The sequence below is a fragment of the Mastigoproctus giganteus genome, chromosome 5 (assembly GCF_048544385.1).
Source record: "Mastigoproctus giganteus isolate SK-2022 chromosome 5, ASM4854438v1, whole genome shotgun sequence".
In the NCBI taxonomy this organism is placed as follows: Eukaryota; Metazoa; Arthropoda; class Arachnida; order Uropygi; family Thelyphonidae; genus Mastigoproctus; species Mastigoproctus giganteus.
Window position 1 is genome coordinate 40931557 of NC_143579.1, and position 15077 is coordinate 40946633.

General features: G+C 38.2%; 1 protein-coding gene across 1 annotated transcript in view; it reads right to left on the reverse strand.

Annotated features, from left to right (window-relative positions):
• LOC150085323 (uncharacterized) overlaps window positions 1-15077 on the reverse strand; it is a 736427-nt gene that overhangs the window by 255255 nt on the left and 466095 nt on the right. The window lies entirely within an intron of this gene.

Below are 15077 nucleotides of genomic sequence, written 5' to 3' on the forward strand. Positions count from 1 at the left end.
ATCATTTTATAGATTTTTTATAAGAAAATTCCTTTTAAGAAATTTGAAATCATTGGGCACTTTTCCCCCACTTACCTATTCTGTCATTATTCATAATTAAGTTCCTGCTTTAAATCATAAAGCATCACACTAATTAAAGCCGACCTGGCTAGCCATGTGGGTAAAGTGCCTGCCTGGCAACCCAAAGGTCGAGGGTTCGAATCCTGCCTCGGGCTTGGATCAAAGTACTGCAAAAACCTTGGGAGGTGCATTATGGCCACAGAAGCCGATGCGCCAACAACTACCAAAAAAAAAAAAAAAAAAAACGCTAATTAAAAACAAAAACTCCTGTGGCATCAGTACATAAACTTAACCCATCTAAAATTTTTCTGCTGTGCACTTAAGAAGCTCTTCCCTTTGGAAATTAACAAAAAATACTTCAGATAGAAGTTTCTGATTTGTCCAGATTAGCAGATTTGCCAGCCCATATATTTTCTTCAGCATCTCCATAAAAGGAAATCACACAGTGAAATCATGACTCCTAATGGAAAAAGTAATTGACCACTCTAACCTTCATCCTCTAATTCATCTGTATGAAAAGTAGGTAATCCAACCAATTACAAGCTTCGACTGAGATGCACAGAGAAGAAACCATCTATAAAAATCATTTCATCTGCATTGCTTTGAATTTGCAGAACATTTTAAAATCTCTGCTATGTTGGCTGAAAAACATAACAGAGATTTTATGTGGCTTAGATACAATTAATGTGGTTAAGGCAATTCTGTACCATACAGTAATTTTGGTTACCTCAGCAGTGGTGGTGCATTATTCTATAGGCAAAAAAGACATCTGCCTAGGGCCCTGACCAGAGGGGGGCCCCCAAAATCACTGTTTCAAAAACTCATTGCTGTGTTTTACTAATATTTTAAGGGATTTTTATTGGAAACTGAACTTTCTACCTGCCAAGGTCAATGAACTTGAAGATTAATTTGAAAATTACATTTTTTCAAAAATGGTTTTACTGATTTTGATGAAATTTATATTTAGCTCTTCCTTAAATAGTTAAGTTAATTGAAAAATAAAGACTGCCTTGTATGTAACTGGAGCCCTGGCACCCCTATGCTTAAGGCAGTACACTAGCAGAGAGAAGGTAGCCACGATCTTATCAACCAGTCTTGAGCGAATGTCCAAGCAGAACTGAGGTGCAGAGAAATAATTCGGCAGTTTTTGATTTTAATGATTGTAAGAAACCTAAATGAACAAGCGTATGAAACAAAAAAAAAGGTTGTAAGGACATTAAATATTGAGTGACAGGAGAACATGGAGAGCTAAACAAAGTTCAGCTCTACGTGTTCTTCTTCATGCAATTAAACGATGAATAGACACAATTTGGCCTCAGATGCCCTTGTGTCTTTAACCCAATAACAACAACAACGTGTTCTTCTGTCACTCAATATTTAATGTTGATGGGGCCCCCAGATTCCATTTTGCCTTGAGCCCCATGAAGGTATAATATGCCACTGTGCCTCAAATTTGGAAAAACTGAAATTATACTTTTCTATAATAGAGTTCATAAAAATACTGTATTTAATTTCCATAAAAAAAAAAACATTTAAGAAATTTTCAGGAGTTTAAAGAATACCTTGTATATAATGATTTGATATAATCTGTTGTCATTTTGGCTTATTTTTTTGAAGTATTTAATTTTTTTTTTAAATTTGAATTTAAAAAAAAAAATGTTAATATTCATGCTATATTTGTAGTGTTCGGCAAAGTGTGTGTGGGGGGGGAATATGCAGCTCAGACTGCCATTGGTGGCAAAGTGCACATCAGTATTTGAGGACTTCCTACACATAAATTGCACATCTCAGCCAGAGTTGCTTTTTTGCTAACCTGAACATAACACTCAACCATATAGAAAGACAGTTTAAAGGGCAGTTTAAAGACCATTTTGGCAAATCACTGCCCTGTGATATTACAGTGAAACCTTGATTTTATGTTTACTGATTTTTCATTTTTTTAGGGTTTTTTTTTTTTTTATTATTATTATTTTTTTTATTTTATTTTATCAGACCCAGTGCCGACTGGGCTAGCCGGGTGGGTAAAGTGCCTGCCTAGCAACCCAAAGGTCGCGGGTTCGATTCCCGCCTCGGGCTGGATATTACGATGGTGCCGAACCAACCGGTTGGTTGGATATCCCGGCCACGATGCACGAAGGAAGCAAGAAAAAACTGGTTCCTTCGTGTATTGATCACATCATACGAAATAAATAAAAAATCAGACCCAGTGAAAATCTCATAAGAACGAAGTTAAATTTTCCTTGAAATTATATTTTTACAATGCTTTACCATTGTCAGGGGGTAAAAAAGTCTTTTTTATGGAAACTCCAAACAGGAAAGGTATTAGAATCCATGGTACTTAATACTGTGCATATGTTTTATGTTAAGAAGACGGAAGATATTAGAATTGAATTTATGTAGATTGTAATTTTCAGGAAATACATGCAAAGGAAGGTTGTTTCAGAGAGCAGAAGTGGAAAGGTTAAGTGAAGAACTGGAAAAGTTAGTTCTATGAATGTGCACTTAAATTGATGTTGACTGGTTTGGAAGCGGATGGTCAAATTTCAGATGCCAATTCAGAATAGTGCCCATAGTAGTATCAATAGAAAAGGAATGCAGCAGAAACCAAATCTATGGGAAATGTCTATAAGAAAAAGTGGAGAGACTTCATAAGAGGCAGATTGTGAAGTACTAACTGCCATCTTTTGAATAGAGTCTAGGAGCTTGAAAGACATTTTGTGAACCACCCTAGATATGGTAATAGTATTCTGTGTTAGGGTGGATTTAAAGTTTGTATATGTTAGTAACTGTTTACAAGAGAAAAGTAATTCTGAGAATGAAAAAGAAAACACACCTTTTTGTTTTTTATGCAGAAGATGCAATATTTGTGATGTGATTATGCCAGGACACATTAGAAGTCAGGGTAATCTTCAATAGCAATATGTGATCTTGTCTAAAAAGCTGGTGTCATTGAAAATGAACAAAGGAGCAGCAGATGCTTTTTTGCAACAAATAAGACAAGACTGAGTTTTTTAAGTATTCAATTTAACTAATTTTCTTCACCTTCATTGGAGAATTACATGGAGATTGTTATTTACTTGGTAGTAGATATTTTACAAATTGAAGCTGTTTGTACAGGGTTCTTAAACTGGAAGTTGGAATATAATGTGCTATCATCAGCAAAACTATGGCCAGGATTGACAATCAGTAGGAAAAAAAGTCATTAACATACAAAAGGAAAAAGAGGGAGAATGGGAATAGGTAACAATAGTCTTCTCTATTAGTGAAGTGTTACTTATTCGAGGCAGTGCAATACATAGTAACTCGTGAAGAGTGAGCACAATATGAGATACAGTTGAAATGATGCCCTTTTACACTACTATCATAGTTTTCAATTAAGAGTTGTCTATGGTGTCTAAGAGTTGTCTATTTATATAATATCGGTTTTTACACCGATATTATATAAATAAATAAATAAAGTCCAACTCAGTACCTGAAGAATCCTGTCTCACAGGTGGCCAGTGCACACACACAAAAAAATTAAAATAATAATATAGAGAAAAATTAAATAATAATAATAAATAAAATACTACAAACAACTATACATCCCATCTATCCATCCTCTCCAGTAATTTGTCCAGTGAATCCTTAAATTCATTCAAACTATCTACTTCACAACACCAAAGGGAACTTTGTTCTACCATTTAATTATTCTCTGGCTGAAAGCAAACTTTTGCACTTTCATTCTTTTTTTCATCCACTTCTGGCTTTCATCCTAAGCCTTCCTTTTTCATTATCTGTAGTTTTGCTACTACAGAGAGTGGCAATCCATGACGAAGCCTAGACGCAATAGCAAATTCCGTTATGTGAAAAGGGCACAGTATTATAATAATTTTGCCATCCCTAAGAGTTGATGCTTGGATGAGTGTCCTCCACGTTAACAGGTTTCATGGTTGCACTGACCTGACTTCAGATTTTTCAAAAATAATTGATTATTTTTTTATTTTATTTTATTTTTTTTTTTGCAAATAGTATTCCAATGAAGGATTAAAATAAAGTGCTACTCAGCTTTTGTCACTCATTTTCTTAGAGTTGCTGAAAAGAATGTGTTCCATCCTTAAAAAAAAAATATATATATATACACTCTTGTTCAAAGAAAGTGCATCACCCCTTAAAATTGTAATTGTTGTCCGAATAACTTAAGTATTTGGCAATATTTCTTACAGATTGCATTAGATAACATTGACACATGTAGGCGATGACATAATATTGCATCAGCTGTTACTTTCAGCTATATAAGCATACTCTGCAAGAGTTGCAGTCATTCCTTGCTTGTGTCAAGATGGCGAGTTACGTGCAGTCGACACCACGAAGAAATCGTGCTATTGTTGCTTTACGTGGGGAAAGGTGTTCTTCCCATCATATTGCTTATAGAGTGTCTTCTAATCAGTCGACAGTGAGTAGATTTCTTTACAAACTCAAGAATACTGGTTCTGCTGATAGGAAAAAAGGAACTAGACACAAACGAGTCTCTACACCAAAAAAGGACTGCGTTTTGAAGCGCTTATGCCTTAAAAACCGTAAAGCTTCTTCATCAGCTGAAAAGAGAATGGGAAAAACATATAGAGTGGTAGCAAGTGCAGTAATTCACAAGATGCCTCTTCAAAAATGGACTTGTAGCCCTTCGTAGTAGTAGTAGTAGTACTAGTAGTAGTAGTAGTAGTGGCACATGATGCAAGAAAGCAAGTGTAGGAGCTTATGCAGCATCAGCCAAAAAAAAAAAAAAAAAAAAATCACACCATTCCCTCCAAATGCCTGTCCAGTTCCTCCTTAAATTTATTTAACCTATCAACTTCCACAACGACAGATGGAAGTTTGTTCCAGCAATTAACCACCCGCTGGCTAAAGGCAAATTTCCGCACATCTATTCTACATCTATCCTTTCTTAATTTGAACTTATGTCCCCGTAGGTTCGTAATCTGAACAAGTGGAAGGATCCCATCAGAATTCAGCGTGCTCAACCCATTCAAGGCCTTATAGACCTCAATCAGATCACCGCGCAGGTGCCTAGTCTCCAGCCACTGCAATTTGCAGAACTTAAGCCTCTCTTGGTAAGAGAATCCCTTCATTCCCCTCACCAATCGTGTTGCTCTTCTCTGTACACGCTCAAGCAAATCTACATCCTTCCTAAAATGAGGCCTCCAGACCTGTACGCAGTACTCAAGGCGTGGCCTGACCATTGCCTTATACAGAGGGACAATCACCTCCTTTTCCCTGCTAGCAAAATTCCTATATATCATTGACAAAACCCCATGACCTGCCCTGGCAGCCTGTCTGCATTGCTCAGAAAACTTCATATCTGACTGCACAATTACTCCCAGGTCTTTTTCATTTGCTACCACCTTAAGTGTGGTACCACACAGTTGGTACGTTTCTCTGGGGTTACTTCTACCCATATGCAGTACTTTGCATTTGTCAAGGTTGAACTTCAGTTGCCACTTCTTAGCCCATCTGCCCAAATTATCTAGATCCTGTTGCAGTAGCACACTGCCATTACTGTCATTAACAACCCTGCCAACCTTTGTGTCATCTGCAAACTTCGACATTAAGCCTGATATACCTTCATCAATATCATTGATAAATACACAAAACAACAGTGGACCCAACACCGAACCCTGTGGGACTCCACTAATAACATTAGTCCACGAAGAGCAGCACCCATTGATTACCACCCTCTGTCTTCTCCCACTTAACCATCCTTTTATCCATTGTAGCAACTTACCCTTAATACCATACTGCTCCAATTTGTACAGTAGTCTTCCATGCGCAACAGTGTCAAAAGCTTTCCTGAAATCCAAGTATATGATATCAAAATTATTTTTTGCATCCAGTTCGTTTGTGACCACATCATAATAACCAATCAAATTTGTCAGACAAGACTTTCCCTTAACAAACCCATGCTGTGTTTGAATTATTGCTGCAGTCTTGTCTAGATGATCCTGCAATGCATCTTTAACCAGTGACTCCATTATTTTACCCGGAACAGAAGTTAAACTAACTGGTCTGTAATTACTCGTGTCACCCTTCGATCCACCTTTGTGAATTGGGGACACATTTGCACATCTCCAGTCCGTGGGAACCTCCCCTGAGTCCAAGGATGCTCTCATAATTATGGCTAAGGGTTTGCTTAGTTGCTTTGCCGCCTCCTTTAAATAACAGGATAGATCCCATCCACCCCAGGTGCCTTTCTTATGTTTAACTTCAACAATTTCTCCTCCACTTTGCTCTCAGTTATTACAAAATCATTAAGCACACTGCTACAATTTGACAACCTTCTTCCATTTTCAAACTGTAATAATTCCTCACGTGTGAATGTAGATGCAAAATACTCATTCAGTTTGTTTGCTATCTGAGCAGGATCATCAACAGTCGAACCATTGATGTCAAGTGGACCAATCATATTCATCCCCTTCCTTTTAGAGTTTATATAAGTAAAGAAATCCTTGCTGTTTTTCTTAGCATCTTTTGCCATAGATTTCTCGTAATCCGCCTTCGCCTGCCGAACCTCCTTTGTGACCTGATTACAGACTAGCTTATATCTGCCACAGGCTTCTGCGTCACCTGATAATTTATATGCATCCCATGCATTTTTCTTCTCTGTCACGAGTCTCATTAGTTCATTTGATAACCATTTAGGCCTAAACCTTGAACGATATTTCTTAATCGGTATATAAAGTCTAGTAGCTTCCACGATTAATTCCTTGAATGCTTCCCACTTAGAATTTACTGTTTGTAACATCGTCAGTTGATCCCACTGTACAGAATTTAAAAACTGTCTGAGACCACTGTACTCCCCTTTACGGAAGCAAAAACCCTTTCCTTTACCCCTGACGGTAGTTACCTCTTTGAGTAAATCCCACTTCAGCACACTGTGATCACTGCCATCTAGTGGTTCCTTTATCTGCAAATTCTTAATACACGAATGATCACTGCTGACAACCAGATCAAGAGTGTTACTTTCTCTGGTTGCCTCTCGAACATGCTGCTGCAGAAAACAATCATCCAATAAATCCACAAAAGTCTGACTAGTGTGTGAATGCCCAACCCACAAGTTCCAGTCAATATCTGGGAAGTTAAAATCCCCCATTATAAGACATTCTGATTTACTGGCCCACTCTATTTCTCTGTACAATTGTTCATTGTACTCATTCAAGTCATTAGGCCTATAACACACTCCTACTCTTATTTTTCCTTTCACAGTGCTTATCTCACACCAAACTGACTCAACATAGCACTGTTCATCTATATTAACTGGGTGCACTTCCTTTGATTTTATGTTTTTCTTAATTAACAGCATAACACCCCCTCCCTTTCTGTCCTGTCTATCCTTTCTGTACACATTGTACTCCCCAAATTCCAGTTCTGCATTCCTTATATCTTTGTGACACCACGTCTCTGCTATCCCAACAATATCTGCCTTTGATGTCTTGACCAACACTTCAAATTCATCAAATTTATTTACTATACTTCTAGCATTGGTATACATGCAAGCATACATGCTCCTATGCCTATTCCTTGTTACCCTAACACATCCCATATACCCAACTATTCCATGATGACTGCCATCCGTCCCTGAAACCCCCAACACCCCTCGCTCCAGGTCGCTTCTTATTCTAATAGAAGTTGTGCAAGAATCACCTTCACCTCTGCCTGCGGTTACTGTTAAACTATTAGTCTTTGTATCCCCCCAAACTAGCAGTTTTCCGACCCACCTAACACTGCCTCGATAGCATCAGCAAATATTCTTGCACCCTTTCTATTTAAGTGTATCCCATCCCTGTAGAAGCAATCTCTCCTGTTAACAAGTACAGTCCAGGCTGAAAAAAATTCTACCCCTTGAGCCTTGCACAATCTTTCCAGGGCCGAATTGATCGACAAGGCTCTCATCATGTACTCCCTCCTATCGTGTCTGGGCAGAATTGCAGACACTTTCAAATTCAACCCTATTTCACGGCTTTTTTTCAACAGTGACCTGTACTTGTTGAGTAATTCCGCCGGTCTCTTACTCTTAATATCATTAGTGCCAACGTGTACAACTATATCACCTTTCGTCCTAAGAAGTCCCTCCTCACACAAAAAATGAAAAAGGTCCAATTAATTTGGTGTGAGGAGCATGTCAAATGGACCCTTGAGCAATGAAAGTCATTATTTTCTCGGATGAGAAGAAATTCAACCTGCATGGCTCTGATGGGAGACAAACGATTCGCCATAGATATGGTGAAGAATACCTTCCAGACTATGGTGTCTACAGTGAAATTCCCTATTAGCCAAATGGTATGGGGGCGCATTTCGTATCGCGGAGTAGGTCACCTGTATAAAAGGTTCTGTAAATCCAATAAATACCTGGCTATATTGGAAAGCAAATTGCTGCCAACCATTAGACACCATTTCAACCTGCCAAGTAACTGCATCTTTCAGGACGACTCTACTCCTCGTCATCTGGCGAAAAGTAAGTAGGCACTTCTGTAGTTACTTTAGCTTCATTTCTGCATTAGAGGTTCGACAGTAATCTGTTTAAATTTGTTACAGGTGAAAAAATGGTTGGAAGAATGGTCCATTTCAACCCTTAGCCGGACCTCAATCCTATAGAGAACTGTTGCCATCGTGTGGAATCTGCAGTTGCCAGAAAGAAACCAAAAACCCTTCATGAACTTCAGGAAGCCATAATTCGTGTTTGGAACCATGAACTATCAGTTGAAATCTTCAGAAATTGATCTTGTCGATGCCTTGACGGTGTGCTGCTGTCATCAGGGCCAGAGGCAGTTCAACTAAATATTAGTTTCACCTAGTGAACCTTTCATTTTGTTTTCCATTTAAAATAATAAACTGAGAGCTTCTGATAACATTTCAGCCCTAATTGTGGTGTTTACCAAAACTTGTAGAAAGGCTGCAAATGTCCATTTTGGAATATTTTGAGAGGACCTGTCGAATATTACTTAGCTTTGCCTTAACTATTAATAAATATCTTTTGTTTATATTTCTATTTGTGATGCTAGTCATTAATGCAACATACCATCGTGGAAAAGGGTTAGAAATGTGAAATTCCTAGGTGGTGCAATTTCTTTGAACACCAGTGTATATACCAGGTGGTTATAAAATAAGTTTCCCTATTCAGGAGACCCTAGTGTCAAAACAGTTAGAGTTAACGCTGAGAAAATCGGCGAGTATGTCATTTAGGGTATGGGGAAGCATTTTGTAGAAGAAAAATTAGTTCAAATTCCTCCACCAGGGGAAAAGGGCACTGCACATATGTAAAAGTTGCCATTTACAGTAAGACCCTGTGTCTGCAGGGAATATGTTCCAAGACATACCGTGGATGGCTGAAACCACAGATATAAGCGAACACCTGCTGACCCCATATATAACGTCATTTTCTTGTTTGTTTGTTTGTTATTTGGTTTTTAGGAGCATTAGCAACTAAGGCCATATTGCTCCGTGATTTTCTTGTACATACATGCGTATAATAACGTTTAATTGATAAATTAAACACACAGTAAAACATTACCAACATTAAATATGGTAATAAAGTACAGCAGACTTGATTTATTTACTGGGATTGGATTAATCGGGACACTTCAAGGCCAAATGTTTAGTTTGATTTAGTGCATCGCGTCGATTGTGTTCCGTCGCACCGCAAAAGGAAAATTTTGTTTCATTATTTATGTCAGTGATGTTGGAATTTTTTTTTTTTTTTATAGTAACTATTTTTTTTTTAGAAATCGTGAAAATGATGGGCAAACACAAGAGTTGTGCTTTCAAATTAAACAAAAACTTCAAATTATTCAAAAATTTGAAAATAGTGCATCTGTTAAATCTCTAAAGAACCATTATAATGTTGGTGATCAAACCATATGTGACATTGCAAAAATAAAGGGAAGCTATTCGATTTAAAATCGACATCGTAAAAAATAAAGGAAGCATCGTATTGGACATGCAAGTAGTACGTTAAGTTTTTTTTTTTTTTTTTTCTGTGGTTAATCACGGGTAACTGAATCAGCGGATATGGGGGCACAACTGTACTTCAAGACACGCTGCTTACGCAAATGACATCCTGTTAGATAAAAACAAAGACCAATGCCACCATCAACCATTATGGCTCTTACAAAAAACGTGCTCATTTAGTAAAAACTGTTCTACCAGAATAAAAGTAATGCTACTGCAGCACTACGTGAATATCGGAAACTTAAAGGTTTGCGTAGAGGACCTTTGACATCAGTGGGGCGTCGATTTGATAATTTGAAGCAATCAGGGAGTGAGGTGTAATTCCAGGCAGGGGACGACCACGTATCAGAATGGAGGTAGTGGATGAAATGGCAGTTGCAATGGCCTCCACATCAGAATACAAAACACTGCCAGTCAGTAGTGCCAGAGGTGTGTCAAGAGACTTGAACCTTCCTTGGTCTACTGTACGTAAAGTGCTTCAAATAATTTTCTGCTGGTACCCATACAAGGTTTACGTAGTACAAGAACTAAAAAAAAGAACTAAAGTCTTGTGATCAGCAACAATGAATAGACTTTGCCCTGGGATTTCTGGCTTGTATGGAACTAGACAATACATGGGCTCGAATTATCTTGTGGTCTGATAAGGCACATTTCACTCTTCATGGGACTGTAAATACACAAAACTGCTGAATATGGGGAACTTATCGTCCATCTGCTGTGCAAGAAAGACCACTACAAAGTCCATACATTACAGTATGGTGTGGATTCACAGCAGAGTTTATAATCGGACCATTTTTCTTTGAAGAGTCTACACCTCATGACCCTGTAAGGTGTACAGTAACTAGTGCACGGTACTGCACTCTTCTACGAGATCACATTATTCCCGCTCTGCAAGAAAGGTAATGCTTGGAGACCGTAGTGTTCGTGCAAGGTGGTGCCTCTCCCCACATTGGTTGACAAGTGAAGGAACTGCTCCATTCAATCAACATTCGGAAATGATCACATCATTTCTAGAGGCTTTCCACAGTTCTGGCCTGCCTGATCACAGATCCCAATCCCTGTCATTTCTGGCTATGGGGCTATCTGAAAGACAAAATTTACCGTGGCAGCATACAGATGCTTGTTGATTTGAAAGCAAGCATTAAGCAGCATGTAGCCAACATCCCCAATGAGATCCTCCGTTTACAGAATATCTCAAGTGAAGGAAAGCACATAGAACAATATCTGTATACTTCTAAGTTCTGATATTAAAATCTAATCCTACGTTAAGTATTCTATCTCATGTTTACAGTGCCAATTTCTTCCCTGGTGACTTAAATTTTAACTAATTTTTTTCTTCTACATACCCACCGATTTTCACAGCGCTGTCTCTAACCGTTTTGACACTAGGGTCTCCTGAATAGGGAAACTTATTTTACACCCACCCGGTATATAATCAAACAAAGCAATATTCAAAAGGTAGTAGTGTATATTAAGTGATGACTAAAGGTATAAAGTGTCAATATATTATGTCTACAATAGAGCGTATTCGTTCGGTTTGCTATTTGCTGCACTAAAAACTCCAGTTTCCAGACGAAAAAATCGTGCAATCCTCGCCTGAGACTGACTAACTCAACGACGTTATCCAAAAAAAATTTGATAACAGTTCCTCCTGTCGATATACAATTCGAACCCAAGCTTTTTCCATACCCTGAAAGACTTGAAGCTATACCTACTCCTTTAAAATTAAGTTAATATGTAAATATTTACTTAATTTTATGTAAATGTGGAAATAATATTTTCTTTCAATACACACAAAACAGAAGACAGAAGTTGATTGAAGGTTTCTATACTGAAAGCGATTTTGCAAATAAGTAACCGATTACAAATCGACTTTATCTTCAAACAGGTCTATGGGGTTGAGAAATTCCATACTGCAATAATTAAAGACCAACACCAGCCAAGGAATTAAAAATTTTTACTATAAAAATAAAATATACAGAATATAATGAAATACTGTGATACACTATCGGAAGACTAATAATAAAATTATCTAAAATAAACTGGATTAAAAGCGATAAAACCTGAAGCTTTCGGAGACTGCTGTCTCCTTCTTCAATCGACTTGTTTGGAGTTATTTGTTGTTGTTATTTGGTTTTTTAGGAGCATTAGCAACTAAGGCCATATTGCTCCGGTGCGGTGGTCATTCCCTGACCTTTCCGCATGTTCCGTATTTGGTGGTGACGGGCTCGAACCCCGGTCTAATCAAGAAGGGTGTGCTACGCACTGCTGCTCCTTCCCACCTGGCTACGGAGGCGCCTGACTTGCTTGGAATTCTTAACTTCGTTATAAAACAAAACATCATCTGAAAACACAAACGGGATCCAGCGAAGAACACGACTCAGTTATGAATATAATTATCTGGTAATTTTTAAATGTAAAATATACAGTGTATTTTGATTTTTGGGTTTCTACAGTCAATGTTTTCTTATATAAAACATGATAATAGTACCTGGATTAGGATTTTTGAATTCCTACATTTAACTGATTGGTAATATTACTTAAACCAACAAGAAAATTTCTTTTTTTTTTTTTTTTTGCACTGCTTTTATAAAATAATATTGGCGTTGCTATTAGGGTGTTCCCCTCCCTCCAAAAAAGCCAAGGCAATTACATTATCCTAGCTTTTATAGATGGGCTAGAAATATCCGATTTTTCTTCTTGAAACTGGGTTTGGTCTCGATATTTTCATACCTAGACACAATTTGTTGTATTAGGGTTTTAGGAGCATTAATGACTAAGTAGTGTATATTAAGGCCATATTGCTCCTTATATCTGTAAATTGCGTCTGGCGGTCGATTTTCTGTTTGCTGAACGAAAAACCCGAGTTTCCAGGAGAAAATACCATGCCCTCCCCCGAGACCAACTAAGTCAGCCATATTGTGAAAAAGCCAATGAAAATACACCATGTCATTGAGGTCGGCGATTCTACAAACCGTGCTACCCATGAGGGCTTTCAGCCTTGAAGATTTGGTCCCCCTACTTCTGTGTCGGGTTGCACGTGTGTCACATCCAGTGCGTCCTACCCTCACCGCTTTTGCAATGAAAAGTTTTTATTTTATAAATCCTGACAAACTGCTGTTATTTTCTATCCACAAATTACATAAATCGGGGGGGGGGGGGGTGAGAAAGTCAAACAGGTTACCCCGGTGGCTCACATCTGGTGAGTATGGGCTTAGCACACCCAGGGTCCTGAGCTGAATATCATCATTCTTCTTTTTCTTGGTGATTCCCTTCTACTGCTCTCTGTCTCTCTAGGGGTAATTCAGAAAAAAAAAAAAAACTTTTGGCTGGTACAGCATAAGCCTCAGGCTTCCTTGCACCATATGCCTAATAATAATAATTTCTGCAATTGCTCATCTTTAAACTCTCGTAGTTCATTATAATGTAATGAAATATTCAAAATCACATTATTTATTTATTTTTTATGAAAGAACTTATCTGATATTCGCGACTACTCAACTGTAACGTAGTTGATTATTGGAACAAACTTACAACTGATGTTGTAGAAGTGGGTAGTTTGAACTAATTCAAGAAAAACTAGACAAACTACACTACAGGTGATATGTGAAGTTTTTTTTTTTTTTCTTTTCTTGTATCTCTCTCTCTCTCTCTCTCTCTCTCTCTCTCTCTCTCTTGCTGATGATGTATACGCCTGCTTTCTTGCATCATTGACTGTACTACTAATAATAACATCCTAACATTTTGTCTGATTCCATTGCCTCTATTCAGGATTGTATTGAGACTGGTTTTATGGGGAGAGCAGCGATATAACGCTAATGATATACGTGATGAATTGATGTGATATCTGAATTAATATCATAAAACTTACAGTACTTATACCAATACACTAAGGCTCTGGGGAAGGGGGATAGTCCCTACTGCATCCCCCCTTGCCGCTTCTTATTTCAGACAATTTTTCAATGACCCCCTAATGTAATGATAGTGAGGGAGATCACAACTGTTGTTACAACGTCCATACAGGAGAGGTCGGTATTCAAAAAGTAAAAAAAAAAAACGCGTTACATAATTTGTGAATCCCATCCCTCTTCTTTCACTCCGCCACCCGAAAATATTATCGGGGGGGGGGGGGGGGGGATTATCGACACAGAGTTCGCATCTTGAGATCATGTTCATGTATCAAAAACTTAACCTTATGTAGCCCCCTAGGCTGACGCCCATATGCTACTATGTACCTTTGCTGTGATTTTATAGTGACTTTTATTAGTTAGCAATATCACAACAACAGTCAATCTTGGACCATTAACAAATGTTTTAGAACGACTTTTAGCCTCGCAGGGATGGCGTCTCCGCTCCCACCACGAGGAGGTAGGTCGCCCTATCTAACTCGAGATCAGAGGAATTACAAATATTACCTAAATATTGATGATATTAATTATCGGAAATAGTAACTGAACAGTTCTACAGCCACATATAACTTTCATGATGAATTTTGGATATTTTACTAGCTTTCCTCCTGATTTTAGTATGCTGCTTAATAAACAAAGGCTTTATTCTTAGTGTACACCATGCCGTCAAGCCAGGAAAAGACTTTGTTCATTGAGTCAGTGGTGACACCACTGGACCTGACACCACCATTGGATTACAGCAGAGATACAATAGGTGATATGGTCTATTGGCAACCCAAAACCACACTCCGTTGTGCGGACCTATTTTTTCCTATTTTCTGGGGAGAGGGAGGAAAGGTTTTTTTTTTTTTCTCTTCTCCCATCCTCGCCTCCCCATATTTTCACTCTGGTGGGACATGGGCATACCCCACTGAAAATGGCGGTTCACCTTCCTATCCTACCCCTTTTCTTCCTATTTCACCCCTAACACTTTCTCTTGTACAGCGACTGCCCCACAGGTCCAAATTTAAATCACATAAAATTTTGCCCGACCTTTTAGACTCTCTAGAAATAGTTATTTCAGCGTAAAACCCCATGCAGCGCTTTCTAAATGCAGTTTTACTGAAATCAACCGCGATCGCTCCAACC